At 42.4% G+C, this 23,314-nt stretch overlaps 1 protein-coding gene across 1 annotated transcript in view; it reads right to left on the reverse strand.

Annotated features, from left to right (window-relative positions):
- Window positions 1–23,314, reverse strand: part of SLC2A13 (solute carrier family 2 member 13) — a 329,544-nt gene that overhangs the window by 61,072 nt on the left and 245,158 nt on the right.

The raw sequence follows: 23,314 nt of genomic DNA on the forward strand, positions 1-23,314 counted from the left end.
AGGGAGGCCACTGAGCCTTGCTACAGGAAGATGGTAAACCATAGTTTATAGGGGGAAGCTCCAGTACTCTGGGCGTGACAGAGCACAGTCTTTAGCGCAGAGCCTTCTGCCTGGGACAGACAGCAATTATCAGTCTATAATGGCAGTCTATAAGGAGGGTCTGACCCTCTGGGTGGGGCATAACACTAACAAGCTTTAGCCCAAGCCTTCTGGTTGGGACCGTCTATAGTACAGGCCTCTTGCTCTAGGATGAGTTTGCAACCACCCGAGGGGTGGGATGGCAGCTGGGGGGAGGGGCAGGGAGACCCAGGCCCATCCTACTCCACCAGGTCGCAGCCCAGGGCCCTATCAGTGGTGGGCAGTCCTGCCACTGGGTCAATGGGGAAAGCCCCTGAATCAGGCTGCCTCGCTTCCTGGCAGCACAACTGACTCAAGGTATGGCTCCCCCAGGCTACTTCCTACCCCACTTAGCCACTGGGGCTCTGTTGAGCAGGGGCTTGGTCTCATTGCCTCAGTTAGGCAGGGGCCAGTGCAGTTCCTCTTTGGGGTCTTCTGTCTCCTCTGACAGCAAGGCCTTGGTCCACCCAGGGGCTGGTCTGGGATCCTGCACAGGACTCTGCTCCCTGGAAGAGACGTCTACTGTCTCCCATGGCCCAGCACCTACTCAGCTCCTTTTATACTTACTATCCTGCCCTGGTATTTCTGGTGAGGAAGGCGGGGCATATTTGGCTCCACCCACCATGGAGAGTGTAGTGGCCCCTCGCTCTCCATTTTGGAGGGAGGCCACTCCGCCTTGCTACTCTAACAAAGAAGTTATTACAAAATTCAAACACACAGGAGGAGAGAAGTGCATTGTAATTATTTCATTTAAAACATTTCTCTTTTAAACCCCAGTATAAACCATCAATTGCAGTGCATAAAAAAATACTGAAAAGGACAACTGAATAAGTTAATGGAAGATCTCAGGCCTATGATAGTACAAGCCATTCAATCTTCTCTCTGGGTTTAATGTCATTAGGACTACCTGGTATATGATGATAAAACTTGTAAAGTTACCTGTGTAAATACTCTTTTTGGGTGGTGAGAAAAAGAAGGGGTAGGAGAGATCTCAGAGAACTGTGAAAAGAAAAGGAGTACTTGTGGCACTGTAGAGACTAACAAATTTATTTCAGTATAAGCTTTTGTGAGCAACAGCTCACTTCATCTGATGCATTCAGTGGAAAATACAGTGGGGAGATTTATATACACAGAGAACATGAAACAATGGATGTTATCATGCACACTGTAAGGAGAGTGATCGCTTAAGATGAGCTATTACCAGCAGGAGGAGTGGGGGGAGGAAGAAAACCTTTGTGGTGATAATCAAGGTGGGCCATTTCCAGCAGTTTACAAGAACGTCTGAGTAACGGGGTGTGTGTGTGTGGAGGGAGAAGGGGAAATAGCATGGGGAAATAGTTTTACTTTGTGTAATGACCCATCCACATCCAAGCCTAAGTCAATTGTATCCAGTTTGCAAATTAATTCCAATTCAGCAGTCTCTCGTTGGAGTTTGTTTTTGAAGTTTTTTTGTTGAAGAATAGCCACTCTTAGGTCTGTAATCGAGTGACCAGAGAGATTGAACTGTTCTCCAACCGGTTTTTGAATGTTATAATTCTTGATGTCTGATTTGTGTCCATTTATTCTTTTACATAGACTGTCCAGTTTGACCAATGTACATGGCAGAGGGGCATTGCTGGCACATGATGGCATATATCACATTGGTAGATGCACAGGTGAACGAGCCTCTGATAGTGGGGCTGGTGTGATTAGGCCCTGTGATGGTGTCCCCTGAATAGATATGTGGACAGAGTTGGCAACAGGCTTTGTTGCAAGGATAGGTTCCTGGGTTAGTGGTTCTGTTGTGCGGTGTGTGGTTGCTGGTGAATAATTTGCTTCAGGTTGGGAGGCTGTCTATAAGCAAGGACTGGCCTGTCTCCCAAGATCTGTGAGAGTGATGGGTCGTCCTTCTGGATAGGTTGTAGATCTTTGATGATGCATTGGAGAGGTTTTAGTTGGGGGCTGAAGGTGATGGCTAATGGCGTTGTTTTCTTTGTTGGGCCTGTCCTGTAGTAGGTGACTTCTGGGTACTCTTCTGGCTCTGTCAATCTGTTTCTTCACTTCAGCAGGTGGATATTGAAGTTGTAAGAATGCTTGATAGAGATCTTGTAGGTGTTTGTCTCTGTGTGAGGGGTTGGAGCAAATGCGGTTGTATCGTAGAGCTTGGCTGTAGACAATGGATCGTGTGGTGTGATCTGGGTGAAAGCTGGAGGCATGTAGGTAGGAATAGCAGTCAGTAGGTTTCCGGTACAGGATGGTGTTTATGTGACCATTGCTTATTAGCACTGTAGTGTCCAGGAAGTGGATCTCTTGTGTGGACTGATGGCACCACACCATATAATACCTCATTATCTCCTTTAACTTTCTCACAAAAACAATGCACAGGAGGGCGACAGAACAGAACCTTGTAGTAGGTCACACAAGAAAGCCTTGGGGCAGATGAGGAATTGCCCTAGGCTAGACCAATGGATCCATTGCCCACAACTCCACATAATCTTACCCTGCAAATGCCAATGGCCATCATTGTCTGGGACCATAGGTCTCAAACCCGGAGCCATAGGACTCTTAGGACCTAGTAAGCTCCAACTTGCCACACAACAACTTGCTAACAGTTGCTAGGGCAGAAGCTGAAACTTGACAGAAGATTCCAGTCCTGGAACCTGACTGGCAGAATGCTGGAACCTGACTAGTCCACAGCTTCTATATAAATCCAGCACAAGAACAGGAAGTTGTCCTTGCAATAGGGACCCACCTTGCTCTGGACTGTGAGCCTTGTGCTTCCTGCTCCTGCTTCCACTCCCTCTCTTGCTCCCCTGGCTTGACTCTGGTTATTGATTTGTGGTTCTCCTGCTTCTGATCTCCTGGTAACCTGACCCTGCCTGCCTCCTGACACTTGATTCTAGGTATGCCCTCTGGCCTATCTTAGACTCTGACCTACTGATATCTGACCCAGCCTGATTCCTGCTTTTACCACTAGATCAGACAGCCCACATCTAGGTTGTAACCATCAGATGTCTTCATGCACAGTACCAAAGGCAACTGGTAGAGCTGAAGGAATCAGCATGGACTCTTGATCATGGTCTGTTGTGATGAGAGCAGTCATCAATTAGATCACTGCAGACTCTGCCATACGCTGGCCTAAAGCTAGACTGAAAGGAGTCAAGGAACTCCATGTACTTCAAGTACAGATAAAATCATATCTGAATCTTGATTATATAAAATCCAGATACGTCCCCCAAACCAGTCTGATAATCTGGATTTACTTGTTTTGCCAAAGTGGTTTTGCTTGGGTACTTTTCATTTCTTCTCAAATGAAAGAAAACAAACAAACAATATTCTACCTTACCTGCCCCTTGCCTTCTACCATCCTAAAATAATAGGGTAGGAACAGGGCAATAATAGGCAAGACTGTGAAAATACAGGGCTGGTTTATTTAGCAAGTATGTAATAAAAACATATACAAGAGGTGATGGAACCTTGCCCTCTCAAGGGGGGACTGACCATCATCTTCACCTACAGTGAACCAATGCTTCCTTCCCACAAGCTCTATCAGCCATGATGGATGTCGGTCCAAAATACAAGTTGCAGCCAGAAACTCCCCAAGCATGTCCAGCCCCTCAAGGATTCAGAGTGGCAGAAGCTCAAGCAAAGAAGATATCACATTTGTCCACTCTGAATGCAGAATCGACCATCACAGATGCAGAAAATCTGAGCGTTCAAATTGGTGTAGTAGGCTGAAAACTTTTCACACAGATCAACTGAGAGTTCAGACACCACAGCAACTGTGTATCTATGCAGAGAACTCAGATTCTGCCTACTAGCTGGAACTGTTCTGCAAATTAGTGTTCTGCTTCGAGCCATGCCATGAAATTTCAAAAATGTATTTATGCTACAGCCAGTAGTTTTCGGCTACTGATAACCTATCCTCCTCCTTTCCACTTTCTATGTCACAGGCCATCTGTACATCTTTGTGATGTGCAACGACAAAGAATCAAAGGAGAGATATTAAGAGCCACAGCACGAGCCCTGGTTCAGTATAACTCAGAAAAAAGAGCACTATCTCCCACATTACTAATGATACTTCTTGCAGCATCCTTCCAGAAGCAGCAAGTGTTCCTCCCAGATCTCCCACTGAAGTTTTCTGGCTGCTTAGCTTGTAAGAGTTGGTGTGATCACAGAATAAGGTGATATAGCCACAAAGATTCAAGTGTATCCAGGCCCAGTCCTGTTTGTCACAGTTCATAAAACTTTATGAAGAGTCATGTATGTGATTTCTCTGTTGGTCCTCTAAGAACAATTTGCACAAAGATTACATTTGCCCTATCACTACATTATGCAGCGAAAGAATGCTCAATTTGCAGATAAAGCATCTGACCCTCTTATTCCATGAATGCGACAAGGGAGTTGTGGCACATTATTTTCTAATAGGGTGAACAAATAGTTCTGCCTTCCTGGACTTCTGTGCTTTGCAATGAGTCTTTCCATGTACTGAATATTAGGTAAACTATCAATCTGTCCTGGTCCCACTGATTATCAAGCTGTGGTATGTGAAACTAGAAGCGTGTAAAATGAACAAAGAATAAAACAAGAAAATTATAGCAAGCTTTGTTACTGACTCCAGACTCTTCTCATGTGATTCCCAGTTTAGTTGTTACTCAGGCTCTGGTGAGCATACTCAACTGAACTGCAGGGGAAAGCAAATAGAATAAGGGCTACTTGTTTCAGTAACAGAGGTTATAGTTATCTAGCACAGCTTAAATAAATTTGTAAAAACAGACCAGAGTTCTTTTCTGCAGCTTGCCTGAAGCACCACCTTAATGATTTCTTTCTATTTCATCTGCTTATAGCCTTGAGCTGTGTTCCAAAGGAAACCATTGAATAGTCATTGCATAGTCCACCATTGAATAGTCACTTATTCTTGGACCAGGAGTTTCATGAATGAATGAGTTACATGAATTCTATGAGTTACATCAATTCACACTGTGTTAGGGTTTGACCTTAAGTCTTTGAGGGAAGATCAGTCTGTTAGAGGAAAACTAGAAATCTAGTGGACAAAAGACTTAAAAGCTGTTTCAGATGTAATTTACAATTAAGTTTTAGGTACTGCAGGTGACTTGCTGTTTCAGAACATTTTGCATTCCTCCATGCACTGTTATTGGAGAAGCTGAATTTTTGCACAGATTGCATCTAGGAAGATAATATATAGCTTTTTTCCAACATCAAGACTGAGTAAAGCTGAGTAGTTTATTCCAGTATCTCTTGAAAGTACACACCATCTCTAGTATATTAAAACTCTTTCACAGTACAGCATACTAAGTTATACCAGTTAACAAAAAGTAAAAAATGATTGGAAAGATGGACTGAAAGGAGTGGATGAGGAAGAGAAAGGGAAAATTAAGAGCATTAACTCCCTGAATTTGTGTAAATGGTTTGCTTTAAATTTTATGCCCCATAAAAATCACTTTGGCACAGAATATACCTAAGAGTTTACAGGCCAAAAGGAGTTATTGTAACAAAGATAGAAAGGGTTCTTAAAGAGATCTTAAAATGGAAATGGTCTTGCAACCTTATGTCTTTCATGACAGTGACTCTATAACTATTTGCTAACTAGCAACTGTTATGGTACATATAGTATATTACTCACATGTTATGTATTTAGGCACAGTGATGTGGCTTACACGTAATACACAAAGAAGTACTGTGCACATCATAATCTTTATTGTTTTAGTAGATATCAGTATGGACCCCCAGCATTCTTAAATTTCATCAGTAACCCCAAAGAATATTCAGATGTATGCCAGAGCTGTGTGCATGGATTCAACTCCCAAGGAATCTCAAATACACACTACAACCATTGACACGTATTCAACCACACCCACAGAACAGTGGTGTCCAACCAGGGTCCTTCAAGGCACTACATTGTAGGCTTCAAGGGTGAGTGTGTTAAGAAGATAACTAGTATTTGCTTACAAATTGAAATGTGTTCCCTGAATGGGTCCCTCTCTTTTAACCTGAAGCACTGGGGAGGCGATAAAGTGATGCCATCTTCCCAACAGCCTTCCACTGATGCTCCAGAATACAGCTGGTCAGAAATTCTCGAGTGGAACATTTTTTTCATCAGAGAAAGCCAGTGTTGTTGAAATCAAAACATTTAATGGAGACAATTCAATTTTCAACAAAGCTGCAACAGGACTGTGCCAACCAGGCACGTTTTGAAAGCTGCCTGGCTGCCTGCCACTTTGCCGGCATGGCCTCTCACCAGCTTGCCTGGTAGGCTAAGATGGAGCAGAGTTTGGAAGCCCTGACTCCCAAGTTCCAAAGCTCCCAGGCTGCCAAGTAGTGGGACACCAAGGGCTTCCAGGAACCCAGTTCCAACACCACTCACCAGGTGTGCTGCCACAGAACAGAGTTTGCGAGGCTTCCAGCTCCTCAGAGTGCCTGGTGGTCCGCTGGTGAATTGGGAACCTGGAAGACACAGCACTCAACTGCTGAGGTTTCCAGGTTAGAAAGGGCTTGCAGGCTCCTGGCTTCCCTTCAGCTTGCCAGGTGGGATGACTAGGAGCAGGAGCCTGGAAGTGCCAAATTCTGAAATATTGAAACCCGCTGTGAAATAGAGTGGCCTTTCTCTGCACAGCTCTACCTCACAGACAGCTTACACCTAAGCCAGGGTCAGGGGGAGCTGTTGCCCCTGTGCTGCAGCAGCTGCTCCAATAACTGCATGCGTGTATCTCTGCCAGGCTGTAGGAGCCCATGGGAAAACAGGAGAGATGCCTCACTGGGTCTGCCTATACAGGATGGCTCCCCTCTTCCACACAGCCATCCAGGATGGCCTAGCAGAGGGGCGAAAATGAGACCAACCAGTTACAGCTCCCTGATTTTCTGTGCTAGCCCCTAACTTGTGCCATCAGGCAACGGTCCCCAAGGGACCATACACCAGCTGGAGCACAGCATGCACCTGCCACTCCTTTGTCCTGACTCATACACAAGCGTCTGCAGGGAGAGAGCCAGGGGGACTGGCTACATCTACTGGGGACTCCTTTTCAGCCAGGAGTCTGTGATGGGAATGATATGGTTCATGGACAGGCAGAACTGGGGCCCTTATATTACTTGGATTCCAAAACTAGCTGTAACGGGGAAATTTTTTTTACCAATGCTACTATGTTCTCATCAGAACAAGAATTAGCCAAACAGATTTGACAACTGGGCTAACTTACTTTATAGCACTCAACATGTGTTGAGGGCGTTTTAAAGCACAAAAGGAGGGAATAGAAGTGAAGGGTAGAGATGAGAAGAGAAGGACAAGAGTGGGATGGAATGATCAGAGGGAGGGGAAATCTAGGGAGAAAAGAGAAAGGGATATAAAAAAACTTTAAAAATTGAAAAGCCATTCACCACTTAGGACACTTGCAACAGAAAAAGGCAACCATTCAATTTTAAATACGACAACTTTAAAAGTGAAAATCATTTGGAAGCAGCCTTTATTTTATTATGAAATTAGCTTTGGAGAATGCTATTTCACAATGGGAAATCACTTGTGAGAGAGCCTGTTGGGGCCTGTTGCATACAGCTTTTCTGTTACTCAGACAGGATTTTTCTACCATTAAATAAATAATTTAGTTCAACTAGAGATAGTGTGATTATATCTCCCTATTCTCCCAGGGTGAGTAGGATTCAGTTACTGTTCATTTTAAGTTCTGCAACTGCTTCTTTCCTCACTTTTTTTCACTGGTTAGGGTGTTCTGTACTTGTATTTTGTTAGACATTACACCTCATGCACGAAATTTCTGCAAAGTCCTTGTCAGTTTGGCTTTTCTATGTGCCTCAGAAGCACCTTAATTTGAAATGCAAATTGTACAATACCTGTTTTTTGTGGCATGACTTAGCAGTAAAGACCTTTCTTCAGGCAGCTTGTTCTATGGATGTAATTTCTCTTTTTGACAAGTGAATTGTCCATTTTTTCTTGCTCTGATCCTCAGTTTTGGGGTTGTTCAGTTTTGATTTATTTTAAGATTTCTGGGTTCCTTGTACAGTTTATGCTCAATTTTCAACTTTGTCTTCAACTGAATTCTTTTATCCTCACCAATCCTTTTTAAAGACTGATTACAGAACAATATTAATATTCTCTTGATGTCTGTTTAAGAAAATCAAGACAGGGTCTGAAAATCTATTCCCTTTTAGTTAATATATGGCTTTGTACTATCCTACCACATGGGCAGAGTACACAGTCACCCACCCAGAGGAGCAAAGAATTCTGTAAGTAGCAGCAGGCAGTGCTCCTGTCACGTAGCCCCATTAATAGTTACTTCCCTTAATTACCTCAGGCAAGAAATTAGTACATACTTAGTAATTCTGATTATCCCTGTGTTGCTTCCAAAGATTAAGCTAAATCTTGACACTAAATAATTAAATATTTAAATTTAATTAGATTAAATTCCATTAAAAAGCAACACAGGGAGAATGTTAAGGTTGCTCTGTTAAGCAGTCAAAAGCCAAGGAATCACGAGGTTGTTTGGCATGCACAAAAAATCACCCAGTTCTTCAAGATTACACTTGTGTACCTGAAATTATACAAAATATTAGGATAATATATCATGTATTTTACCAAACATAACAGTGCAAGAGGGAAAGAGTTAAGACTCCAGGTACAATCGTAATTTTGTCATTTTCTTACTTCTGAGTGATTAACTGGGTAATCTTAACACTTTCAACTTTGTTTTCTAATGAAATTTCATAGGATTCTTTTTTTTTTTAAGTCATTTAAAACTTGATATTCCATACTATGGAAATGCTAGGTTAGACACCAATGGCCCTGTCCTACACACTTTAAAACGTCTGCACAGGGCAACCTGTCCCCTGTCCACCTTAAGAAGTTCTGCTCTGAAGCTTAAGAGCTGTGTGGTTTTACCTGATAAGGTAAGGAGTCATGCCTAATTCACTGCAAACTTTACAAGGATCTTAGTCCAGTAAAGAGCTGAGCCCCTCCTGAAGGTTAGTGAGCTCTCATTGATTTCAATGAGCACAAGTCTCATTGATTTCAATGGCAGGTGAGGACGCTCACCTGGAAGATATACACGGCTCCAGGCACCTACTGGAAACTTATGCATATCCTCTTAGAATCATAGAATCATAGAATATCAGGGTTGGAAGGGACCCCAGAAGGTCATCTAGTCCAACCCCCTGCTCAAAGCAGGACCAAGTCCCAGTTAAATCATCCTAGCCAGGGCTTTGTCAAGCCTGACCTTAAAAACCTCTAAGGAAGGAGATTCTACCACCTCCCTAGGTAACGCATTCCAGTGTTTCACCACCCTCTTAGTGAAAAAGTTTTTCCTAATATCCAATCTAAACCTCCCCCATTGCAACTTGAGACCATTACTCCTCGTTCTGTCATCTTCTCAGACCTCAGCCCCATTCCTGCTTCCTCTCCACCTCAGCAGAATCGCAGCATTCCTCCCTCCCTATAATAGAATCACAGAATATCAGGGTTGGAAGGGACCTCAGGAGGTCATCTAGTCCAACCCCCTGCTCAAAGCAGAACCAATCCCCAACTACATCATCCCAGCCAAGGCTTTGTCAAGCCTGACCTTAAAAACTTCTAAGGAAGGAGATTCCACCACCTCTCTAGGTAATGCATTCCAGTGTTTCACCACCCTCCTAGTGAAAGTTTTCCTAATATCCAACCTAACCCCCCCCCACTGCAACTTGAGACCGTTACTCTTTGTTCTGTCATCTGCTACCACTGAGAACAGTCTAGATCCAACCTCTTTGGAACCCCCTTTCAGGTAGTTGAAAGCAGCTATCAAATCCCCCCTCATTCTTCTCTTCCGCAGACTAAACAATCCCAGTTCCCTCAGCCTCTCCTCATAAGTCATGTGTTCCAGTCCCTAATCATTTTTGTTACCCTCCGCTGGACTCTTTCCAATTTTTCCATATCCTTCTTGTAGTATGGGGCCCAAAACTGGACACAGAACTTCAGATGAGGCCTCACCAATGTCTAATAGAGGGGAATGATCACGTCCCTCGATCTGCTGGCAATGCCCCTACTTATACATCCCAAAATGCCATTGGCCTTCTTGGCAACAAGGGCACACTGTTGACTCATATCCAGCTTCTCGTCCACTGTAACCCCTAGGTCCTTTTCTGAAGAACTGCTGCTGAGTCATTCGGTCCATAGTCTGTGGCGGTGCATGGGATTCTTCTGTCCTAAGTGCAGGACTCTGCACTTGTCCTTGTTGAACCTCATCAGATTTTTTTTTTTGGCCCAATCCTCTAATTTGTCTAGGGCCCTCTGTATCCTATCCCTGCCCTCCAGCGTATCCACCTCTCCTCCCAGTTTAGTGTCATCTGCAAACTTGCTGAGGATGGAATCCACACCATCCTCCAGATCATTTATGAAGATATTGAACAAAACTGGTCCCCGGACCGACCCTTGGGGCACTCCACTTGATACCAGTTGCCAACTAGACATGGAGCCATTGATCACTACCCATTGAGCCCGACAATCTAGCCAACTTTCTATCCACCTTATAGTCCAATCATCCAGCCCATACTTTAACTTGCTGGCAAGAATACTGTGAGAGACTGTGTCAAAAGCTTTGCTAAAGTCAAGGTACAAAACGTCCCTCCCCTTCTGCTAGCTGCAGTTTCCTTCACACACCAGTGCAAATTCTGCCACTGCTCTGAGAAAATTTCTTTCAGCCCTGGCTTAATTCTTACATCCAATACAAGCCCCAGTTCCCCCAAACCACACCACCTCCCATAGACTTATGTCCTGATTTTACTCAGGCCAATCCAGGAGCACCTGTTCCAGGTCTCTACCCACTCGACTTCCCTACAGTCCCAAAATTCCTAATAAATCCCCCCCAAGCATCTCCAAATATTTCCACATGAAATTATAGAAGTTAAAAATGGAAAAGATCTATCTGATTGTGGAGTCTAAATCCCTCACAATGCAGAACATCACAGAATAATGATGGAAGCTACCATCTGCAATATGAAACACATAAAATAAGAGAGCTATTATAGTAAGTTGGGAGACCATGCAGTAATATACACAAGTAATATATAACAACTCTGAACAGACTGTAAGGTTAAACTGTAAGCAACTGGGGCAGGGGCTGTCTTTGTACAGCACCAGCACAATGGGTCTCTGATCCAGGATTAGGGCCTCTAGGCACTGCTGTAATACAAATAACCAAATATTATAATTGGTTCTCTTTTCCCTCTGTACCTTATCTCTTCATAATTTCATCAACAAAACAAATTCAGCTACCATCTTTGTGCTGATGGCTCTCAAAACTACTTTTTCTACTCCAGACCTATCGCCTTCCGTCCAACTAAGATCTTGGTGTGCTCTCTGACATCTCCTCACGGATGTCTAGCTGTCAGCTCAAGCACAACATGGCTAAAACAGAGCTCTTAAATCTTCCCACTCCATGACCTCCCCATTTCCTCCTTTCTCGATCACTATTGGACATCACCACAATCCTGCCTGTCACTCAGCCCCATAATCTGAGCATTATCTTTGATTTAGACGTCCTTCTAGGACCTTATATCCAAGCAATGTCAAGCAAAGCTGATTCTTTCTGCATCACACCTCAAAGATATGGCCATTTCTATCCATTCAGACGGCTAGATCTCTTGTCCTGACTCTCACTGCCTCGCATCTTAATTACTGCAACATCCTTTCCCCTTGACCTTGATAAATGCAATCTTGACTTGCTCAGTTTCAGAATGCTGCTGCAAAGATAATTGTCCTAGCCTGTTGCTCCTCTTTTTGCATCCTTGAATTGGGCCTCCCTTCTCTATTGCATCGAACATATGCAGCTTGTCTTCGCTTTCAAGGCTCTTCCCAGCCTATCACCACTCTATGTATCATCTCTCATTCACTATGAAGATGTCTGCTCCTATCTCCAGTTGGCCCATGATGCCAGCCTCCATTGCCCCTTTGTCAAATTTTCAAAAAAGCATCTTCCTGGTTTCTCCCATGATGCCCCTAATGCTTGGGAGGAATTCCCTATAACAGTCTGCAACACTAACTCATTATCCATCTTCAAAACCCGTCTTGGCTGTGATGTCTACAAAAACAAACCTGACAATGGTTAGCCGGCTGGTGTGCTCAGACTCCTGCCTATTATATTGACCAATATTATCCCATTGTTTCCTTGTGGTCCATCTTCCGACTGAATCTATCAGTTGTCCCTTGTCGTAGAGCAGGAGTGGGCAAACTACAGCCCGCGGGCCAAATCTAGCCCCACAGGGAACGGGGAACCACGGCCAATGGGAGCTTCGGGGGAGGTACCCACAGGCAAGAGCAGCGGGCGGAGCTCTCTGCCCACCCCACTGGGGGCTGCAGGGATGTGGTTCTTGGAGCAGGACGGGGCTAGGGCAGGAAGGCAGGGAACCTGCCCTGGCCCTGTTGTGCGCCGTTGCCACCCTGGAGCCACTCCAGGTAAGCAGCCCCGGGCCAGAGCCCAAACCCCTCCTGCACCCCAACTCCCTGCCCTGAGCCTCCTGCCACACCCCTCCTGCACCCCAGCCCCCTGCCGCACCCCAACCCCATTCCCTGAGTCCCCTCATATACACCGCACCCCTCCTCTGCCCCAACCCCTTGCCCTGAGCCCCTTCCTGCTCACCGCACCCCATCCCACACCTTAACCCCCTGCCCCGGCCCTGTATGCAATTTTCCCACTCAGATGTGGCCCTCGGGCCAAAAAGTTTGCCCACCTTTAGAGTGTTATCACTTTGAGTCAGGGACCATCTGTACAGTGCCTAGCACAACAGAGCCCTAGTCTATTACTAGGGTTCTTAGGTGCTATAGTAATATAAATAATAAATACATAAATTACAACCACTGAATTTATTGTACAGAGGCCTTTGATAGGAACACACTTATAGTATCTAAACAATGTACACGCATTTGTGACCTTTCTTTCAGACACAGACACAAACACACACAGAAAAAGAGCATTCCATTGCCCTCTGCTGGACAAAATAGCAGATCTACTTACGTGTGTAAAGTCACCCTCTTGTGACTAAAATGGACATATGTATACCATGTATACCATAATACCACCACATATGGAGGTTTCACAAATTACCTTTAGAGTATTACTTTTGTAAACCCTGTTTGTGATTAACATTTTTTAAAAAAATAACTCTTACGAATGAAAGTGCCAGAGATATTCTACTGAATAGTGGAAATAACTGGATATTCCCCAATATATACAGAGCTTGACCCAAAGACCACTGAAGTCAATGGAAAAATTCCCAGTGACTTCAGTGGGCTTTGGATCAGGTTAGTCACAAATGTTTCAAATGGATAGCTATCAAGCTCTGTGTCTTCAGTGTGACATGAAAGGAGTTTTGCACACAACTTTCATTACTAATAGGAAGGATGCCCTACACATTGTTCTGAAATGGACCTTTCTGCCACCTAGGATTTTAAGTTAAAGTATCAGGTTTGATTTCAAGCAGCAACATGCTAGCAAAAGGTTAAATGACAACCCCTGAAATGGCTTTCCTACTTAAACAATTTCCGGATTCGTACTAAGGTCATTCTTCAGTTCTACAGCATGAATTCTCTACTAGAATTTTAATTAAATTTTGACTGAAACACAGATTTATCCCTCAATTTACTTTTAGTTATTTTGGGCTTTGGAGAGGAAAGCAATCACTGTGCTTTTCACTGTAATTCTCAGTTATTAGGATGCCAGGTAGTGCCGTCTCTTCAATATCAGAAAAATAAAACAGGAATAATATTTTAAAGGCTACGAGGTCTGTAATATCTATATATCACAGCTCTATAAATCCTGATCACTGCATTGTAAATAACTCATAACTATAAATTTGGGTAAGCTGGGGCAGATGTAAGCTCCAATAGCTATTTTTTTCCATACTCACTGACGGGATACCAAAATGTGAACTCCAGATAAAACAAATTTAAATTATTTGTTTTACTGGGTTTTTCACAAGACTAAAGACAATGCTATTTTATTGTTGTACTCATATATGTTTTTTTACTCAGTGAAAATTTGTTTCTGTGATTGTTGTTCAGCACCCAGAGAGCTTTTGTATGTGTGGGTGCTTTATAAATAAAATTATTAATTACTATTAAATATGTACAGCTATTAACTGTGTAATATAACTAATGTATAATATTAAGCATGCATGCCTTCATCTTAGTCAGTGATGCATACTCGCTTGATGAGATTAGGAAGATTAATTGTGTGAGGATGACTCAGGCAAGGATGAACCCCACAATATCCATGTGCTGGGTACAGCAGATTGGCTCCTTTACCTTAAATGAACTCTGAAGGCAACCAGTTCTGATAGAAACTGAACGGGAAAGTTCTTGCATTGAGATAGAGGACCCACAATGATGTGAGCTGAAGAGTCACAATCATAGATACATTAATAGATTCCAAACACAAAAATAGATACATTAATAGATTCCAATTCCAAAAACCCATTGTGATCATCCTGTATAACACAGGCCATAGAACGCCCCCCAAATAATTCTTGTTTGAACTAGAACATATCTTCTAGAATAACATCCTCATCTTGATTTAAAAATTTCCAGTGATGGAGAATCCACCCTAACCTTTGGTAAATTGTTCCAGTTGTTGATTTCCCTCATTGTTAAAAATATATACTTTACTTCCAGTCTGAATTTGTCTCGCTTCAACTTCCAACCATTACATTGTTTTATACCTTTAACTGCTAGACTGAAGAGCCCTCTATTATATTTGTTCCCCAGGAAGGTATTCATAGACTGATCATGTCACCCCTTAACTTTTTCTTTGTTAAGGTAAACGGATTCTGCCACAATAAGGCATGAGTTCTAATTCTTTAATTATTCTTGCAGCTTTTCTCTGAACTCTCTCCAATTTATCAACCTCCTTCTTGAATTGTGGACACCAGAACTGGACACAGTATTCATTCAGTGCCAAATACAGAGGTAAAATAATGTCTGTATTTAAAAGTTAACCTGACACGGATGGACACAACCACTGTCAGTTTCAAACTGCAGCTAGTATTAAGGACAAAAACATTGTTTGGGCAAAAGGCAATTCTGCACTATTTCTTCTGCACCTGGTGATCAAACTATCAAGAAAAAACGAGAGAACAGTAAGGAGGAGAGACAAATGAAGGAAAGAAGAAAAGAGACTGAAAAATGGAACAAAATAACAATAATGGCTGTCAAAAGCTGTGTCTGTTTCCCTGTGAAGAGATGGATGGTGTGCTCAAGCCACCGGATCTTTGATTTTCTAAGGGTTTGTTAAGATCTTGGAAAGATACTGCAGTGAGCTAACATGTGTTACTGAACTTCGACCTCTTTCCAAATCTGGTTAGTTCATTTTAAATCTTTTTATTTCTGAACGAATTCATTTTTGGAGACTGCTAACTTGCTCTCTGGTATCTAAACCTCTCTCTGATGCCTTAAGATAATTTGTACTTTAACACAGTTGATGTTGATACTGTCTCAAGTGACCTTTTTCTAAACAAACTAAGGAACCTAGATGGAGCTACTATAAGGTGTCTGCATAACTGGTTGGAAAACCATTTCCAGAGAGTAGTTATCAGTGGTTCACAGTCAAGTTGGAAGGGCATACTGAATGGGATCCCACAGGGATCAGTTCTGGATCTGGTTCTGTTCAATATCTTCATCAATGATTTAGATAATGGCATAGAGATAAACTTCTAAAGTTTGTGGATGTTACCAAGCTGGGAGGGGTTGCAAGTGCTTTGGAGGATAGGATTAAAATTTAAAATGAACTAGACAAATTGGAGAAAAGGTCTGAAGTAAATAGGATGAAATTCAATAAGGACAAATGCAAAGTACTCCATTTAGGAAGGAACAATCAATTGCACACATACAAAATGGGAAATGACTGCCTAGGAAGGAGTACTGTGGAAAAGGATCTGGGGGTCATAGTGGGTCAAAAGCTAAATATGAGTCAACGGTGTAATACTGTTGCAAAAAAAGAAAACATAATTCTGGGATGCATTAGTAGGAGTGTTGTAAGTAAGACATGAGAAATAATTCTTTCATTCTACTCCACGCTGAAAGAGCCTCAACTGGAATATTGTGTACAGTTCTGGGGGCCACATTTCAGGAAAAATGTGGACAAATTGGAAAAAGTCCAGAGGAGAGCAATAAAAATGATTCAAGGTCTAGAAAATATGTCCTATGAGGGAAGATTAAAAATATTGAGTTTGTTTAGTCTGGAGAAGAGACTAAGGAGGAACACAACAGTTTTTAAGTACATAAAAGCTTGTTACAAGGAGGAGGGAGAAAAATTGTTCTCTTTAGCTTCTGAGGATAGGACAAGAACCAATCGTCTTAAATTGCAGCAAGGGAGGTTTAGGTTGGACATTAGGAAAAAATTCCTTACTGTCAGAGTGGTTAAGCACAGGAATAAATTTCCTAGGGAGATTGGGGAATCACCATCATTAGAGATTTTTAAGAGCAAGTTAGACAACCATCTGTCAGGGATGGTCTAGATAATACTTAGTCCTGCCTTGAGTGCAGGGGACTGGACTAGATGACCTCTCGAGGTCCCTTCCAGTACTATGAGTCTATATTGATTTTGCTACTGAGCAATGCATCATTGTAGGAAGAGAGATGACCTGTAAGTGACATTTTCTTTTGACATCTTAATGTGAGTGAAGCCCAGTTTGTGAGCCAACTTGAATTTGAGGAAGGAGCTTAGGAGGCGACCTATACCTTTTATTTTTTCCAGTATGACCCTGGCCCAGCTCCATCTATGAATAGAAAGTTGAATTTAAAGGACAGTGCAGCCTGCCAGAGTTTATATGAATGTGATTTCAACAATATCCTTGTAAGTAAGGACTAAGGTCAAATTCTGCACTGATTTACACTCCAAAGCAGTTCAATCCCTTTGCTCCTTTATTATTTTTGAAGTTACTGATTGTGATATTTTCTGTTCCTAAACCAAATGTAAGTATCGGTGTGTGTGGCAGAACTCTTCTATGTGATGGCAGCTGTCCCCAAGCTACCTCAGAGAAAACACCCACACATGGAAATTACTTTTGAGTCAGGAAAACAATTGTGGTGTTTTATTTGTTAAGTCTGTTCTACCTTCAATCTTATCCTAGCAATATCTGTAAAAGATGAGCTGGGGAATACAGCTCTTACCAATCAGCAGACAAATGGGACATGTGCAGTAGTATTTAGGTTTCTTTTATAGACACCACACTCAATCCTACAAAACAGACGTGCAAATTTAAAAACAATTATTCATAATCTGTACAGTGCTAGGGAAATCTTGTTTCCCAGCAGAATATATGCATAAGACAGTTTGTTCAACTTGCTATTTTATAGACTGTATCAGAAAAACACCCACACACCAACACACATCTTACTTCCAACACTTACAGTACATCTATACTGCAAAAACAAAACAAAACAAAAAAAACCCACAACCCCACAGCAATGAGTCTCAGAGCCTGGGCCAATTGACTCCTATTCATGTTACAAGGCTGAAAATATTAGTGTTGACTTTCCACCAGCCTGGGCTCTGATGCCTGGTGAGGGGGATGGGTCTCAGAGCCCAGGCTCCAACATGTGTGGGAATGTCTACGCTGCTATTTTGAGCCTCACGGCACCAGCCCCGCAAGCTTGAGTCAGTTGACCTGGGCTCTGAGACTCACTGTTGCAGGGTCTTTTGGCAGATGTACCCACAGTTGGATGTTTGCCTCATAGGCCAACTCTAGGTCAACATTAGGTGGAGTATGGTTAGCTTCATTACCTGCATGCATTGGCATTACCTGAGGGCATTTTTGAAAGTGCCTCTTAGTTCTCCAGTGTGGCTACAAGGCTGTTCCATTAATGGCTGGCACCCTCCCTAAAGTCCTGTTATTTTTTGCTTTTGAAACACTTATTAAGACCCCTTATTACTTATGAGACGTCTAATCAATGAGAGATACTGCAGCAGCTGTCCTGCAGGGATCCTCCATCTATTAGCCAAGATGGTCAGGGATGTAACTCCATGGTCTGCATGTCCCTAAACCTCTGACTGCCAGAAGCTACCACTTGATAATTGCCCTGTTCTGTTCATTTCCTCTGAAGCACCTAGCACCAGCTATTGTTGGAAGGATACTGGTCTGACCCAGTATGGCCATTCTTATGTTCTTAATTGAGAAAGAATAGAGTTCCCTCTTCTTCTCTGCATTTCTAATAGGAGCTGAGGCAGTTAAAACTTATTTTAACCAGTGAAGTCATATGATAGGACTCAGAATACACAGGAAGCAAAGCTACTCAGTAACAAGATGCTATTTTAATACAGCCACTTTTCAGAGTAGAACCACAGTGTGAAGTCTATGAGTGAAATTATAGGAATAGATTTCATAGAATAGATAAAAAGAAAAGGAGTACTTGTGGCACCTTAGAGACTAACAAATTTATTAGAGCATAAGCTTTCGTGAGCTACAGCTCACTTCATCGGATGCATTTGGTGGAAAAAACAGAGGAGAGATTTATATACACACACACACAGAGAACATGAAACAATGGGTTTATCATACACACTGGAAGGAGAGTGATCACTTAAGATAAGCCATCACCAGCAGCAGGGGGCGGGAAAGGAGGAAAACCTTTCATGGTGACAAGCAAGGTAGGCTAATTCCGGCAGTTAACAAGAATATCAGAGGAACAGTGAGGGGTGGGGTGGGAGGGAGAAATACCATGGGGAAATAGTTTTACTTTGTGTAATGACTCATCCATTCCCAGTCTCTATTCAAGCCTAAGTCAATTGTATCCAGTTTGCAAATTAATTCCAATTCAGCAGTCTCTCGTTGGAGTCTGTTTTTGAAGCTTTTTTGTTGAAGGATAGCCACTCTTAGGTCTGTGATCGAGTGACCAAAGAGATTGAAGTGTTCTCCAACTGGTTTTTGAATGTTATAATTCTTGACGTTTGATTTGTGTCCATTCATTCTTTTACGTCGGAGTATGAACAAGAGGCTACTAGGCAGCTCTCCAACACCACTTTCTACAAGCCATTACCCTCTGATCCCACTGAGAGTTACCAAAAGAAACTACAGCATTTGCTCAAGAAACTCCCTGAAAAAGCACAAGAACAAATCCGCACAGACACACCCCTGGAGCCCCGACCTGGGGTATTCTATCTGCTACCCAAGATCCATAAACCTGGAAATCCTGGACGCCCCATCATCTCAGGCATTGGCACCCTGACAGCAGGATTGTCTGGCTATGTAGACTCCCTCCTCAGGCCCTTCGTTACCAGCACTCCCAGCTATCTTCGAGACACCACTGACTTCCTGAGGAAACTACAGTCCATTGGTGATCTTCCTAAAAACACCATCCTAGCCACTATGGATGTAGAAGCCCTCTACACCAACATTCCACACAAAGATGGACTACAAGCCGTCAGGAACAGTATCCCCGATACTGTCACGGCTAACCTGGTGGCTCAACTTTGTGACTTTGTCCTGACCCATAACTATTTCACATTTGGTGACAATGTATACCTTCAAATCAGCGGCACTGCGATGGGTACCCGCATGGCCCCACAGTATGCCAACAACGCTTCCTCAGCTCTCGTCCCCTAATGCCCCTACTCTACTTGCGCTACATTGATGACATCTTCATCATCTGGACCCATGGAAAAGAAGCTCTTGAGGAATTCCACCATGATTTCAACAATTTCCATCCCACCATCAACCTCAGCCTGGACTAGTCCACACAAGAGATCCACTTCCTGGACACTACGGTGCTAATAAGCGATGGTCACATAAACACCACCCTATATCGGAAACCTACTGACCGCTATGCCTACCTACATGCCTCTAGCTTTCATCCAGATCATACCACTCGATCCATTGTCTACAGCCAAGTGCTACGATATAACCGCATTTGCTCCAACGCCTCAGACAAAGACAAACACCTACAAGATCTCTATCATGCATTCCTACAACTACAATACCCACCTGCTGAAGTGAAGAAACAGATTGACAGAGCCAGAAGAGTACCCAGAAGTCACCTACTACAGGACAGTCCCAACAAAGAAAACAACAGAACGCCACTAGCCATCACCTTCAGCCCCCAACTAAAACCTCTCCAACGCATCATCAAGGATCTACAACCTATCCTGAAGGACGAGCCATCGCTCTCTCAGATCTTGGGAGACAGACCAGTCCTTGCTTACAGACAGCCCCCCAATCTGAAGCAAATACTCACCAGCAACCACACACCACACAACAGAACCACTAACCCAGGAACCTATCCTTGCAACAAAGCCCGTTGCCAACTCTGTCCACATATCTATTCAGGGGATACCATCATAGGGCCTAATCACATCAGCCACACTATCAGAGGCTCGTTCACCTGCGCATCTACCAATGTGATATATGCCATCATGTGCCAGCAATGCCCCTCTGCCATGTACATTGGCCAAACTGGACAGTCTCTACGTAAAAGAATGAATGGACACAAATCAGACGTCAAGAATTATAACATTCAAAAACCAGTTGGAGAACACTTCAATCTCTTTGGTCACTCGATCACAGACCTAAGAGTGGCTATACTTCAACAAAAAAGCTTCAAAAACAGACTCCAACAAGAGACGACTGCTGAATTGGAATTAATTTGCAAACTGGATACAATTAACTTAGGCTTGAATAGAGACTGGGAATGGATGAGTCATTACACAAAGTAAAACTATTTCCCCATGGTATTTCTCCCTCCCACCCCACCCCCCACTGTTCCTCTGATATTCTTGTTAACTGCTGGAATTAGCCTACCTTGCTTTTCACCATGAAAGGTTTTCCTCCTTTCCCCCCCCTGCTGCTGGTGATGGCTTATCTTAAGTGATCACTCTCCTTCCAGTGTGTATGATAAATCCATTGTTTCATGTTCTCTGTGTGTGTGTATATAAATCTCTCCTCTGTTTTTTCCACCAAATGCATCCGATGAAGTGAGCTGTAGCTCACGAAAGCTTATGCTCTAATAAATTTGTTAGTCTCTAAGGTGCCACAAGTACTCCTTTTCTTTTTGCGAATACAGACTAACACAGCTGCTACTCTGAAACCTGTCATAGAATAGATAGAAGCTGTTCTCCTGGATTCTGTATTTGTGGATTAAAAGGTTTGGAACGGAGACAGGTTGGAGCTGAACTCCTCCAGGGCGAGCAAATGTTTTTTAATTGCTTTTTCTTCATTTGAAAACCCACTAAAAATATTAATTTTCTATTCTTATTGTCTTGGCTGGAAGAGACTGGAACTCTGAGGTTTCATAGTGCTGTGAATGACAATGGCAAATATCAGATACTTCAGAGGAGGAAGTAAGACCCTCCCCACCCAAATTGACAGTTATGGATAACAGGTTTATGAGGGAAGGTTTTCTAATCTCAGGAAGTTAGTAGCATGCTGATGACCTGAGTCAAGAGGATTGATATCCCACATACAATTTTATTCTATATAATATGTGTAGACATTCTGATAATTCATACAAATATCTAAACCTGTTTTGAATTCTGCTAAATCATTGGCACTGAGGCCCACAAGTTAAGTATGTGTTGTGTAGAAAACCATTTCTGCTTTTTCGTTTTAACTTTGTTGTCTTTAGTTTAATTGTGTCTCCTTGTAATTGTGCTATATGAATATAAATAGGAGCATGAGACCTTCTCTCTTATTCCATTCACTATTTCATATACCTCTAACATGTTCACTATTATCTTTATGCAAAGACAGTTCTAGTCTTTTCAATCTCTCTGCATATGGATATTTTTCATCACTTCTAATCCTTTTTTCCACCTTCTTTAGACCTCTTCTATTAATATCCACTTTTTGTCAGAAAGATTTTGATGAAAACATTCCATTGATTCATATAATGGCATCCCTTTCTTAATAGTCTAACATCTTTGTCTTTTTTGCCCACAACTGCACATTGAGATGTCCACAATAATATCAGTTACAGTTAATTCAAAAATCAACAATGTGTACAAGTAATTCAAATTATTCGGAATGTGCCTGCATCAAATTTCATCTGGTTGAAAATCACTTTGCTTTGTTAGGTTCTTTTGAAGGATCTCATAGTCTTTAGATGTGATTAACCTAAATAATTTTGTCATCTGCAAATGTTGCACCACTTACCGTTCTCCTCTCTTCCAAATGACAAACACAGATCTGACTGCACAGGTTCTAGTATGGATACTTGAGGCATCTCACTATTAATCTCCTTCCACACCTTGCAAAGTGACCTTTTTTTTTCCCCCTCTCTCTTAACAAGATCCATGTGAGAAAGAGAATGGGTAACCATCAAAACCAGGCAAAGTAGTATATGTAGTCTTTGAGGTAGTGAACACATAAAAGGATGCTTTTGCATTCAGGGATCTAATACATGGATGGTATCCAAAGCCCTGAATTCAAGTTGATGATCAGCATCTGTTCTACACTTTCTCTCAAAGATGCCCAGACCCTCCCTACTCTCCATGATGCTATGAGGTTCCTCTCCCCAGACTCACTTCTGGGGTATGATGAGCAGACAAATGTACTTCTTGCCACCTCTTCTGACATCTTTGGGGAAACTAGACCTGCCCCTCCCATTCCCAGGGTCCTACTAGAAGGTCCTCAACACCACAATCCTCCTATACCTCTTAGGAGTTAGTTATCCACTGTTTGTTTGGATTCTGATAAACTGAGTCTGGAGAAAATAATTGATAGAATAGCAGATAGCAGGGACAGACAGCTGAATATTAGTGCCCAAATATTCTGCACAATGAATTGCAGTGTTTGAGAAATTATTCAACTCACTCATTTCTAGAATAAACACAAGACTAATTTGTACTGCCGTCTTAACTTGTCAAGCAAAGATTCTGAATTGGAACAAGAATTGTTTCACCCTTTATCGCATTTGAACTCAGTCACATTTAACTAGTCTTATCTCAATGGGACACTGACATTTTTTCAGCCTGCCAACCAAATGAATGCTGAAGAGCTCATATACAATACTGCAGTCTCCAAAGGGATAAAGACTAGCTATTGATTGTTATCCTGTGCATATCAATAGGTAAGTCAAGTCAGAAGATGCTTAGTCTTTACTAAATTCTGGTATGCAGAAAGACACAATTTTTGCTATCTTACCAGTTTGGATATTTTATTTACTAGGGGAGGAAAAAGTGAACAAAAACTCAAAGTACAGAAAATGATAGAATATTTTTTAGAAAAACATTCTAAATAA

Source organism: Dermochelys coriacea, chromosome 1 (assembly GCF_009764565.3).
Source record: "Dermochelys coriacea isolate rDerCor1 chromosome 1, rDerCor1.pri.v4, whole genome shotgun sequence".
Classification (NCBI taxonomy): Eukaryota; Metazoa; Chordata; order Testudines; family Dermochelyidae; genus Dermochelys; species Dermochelys coriacea.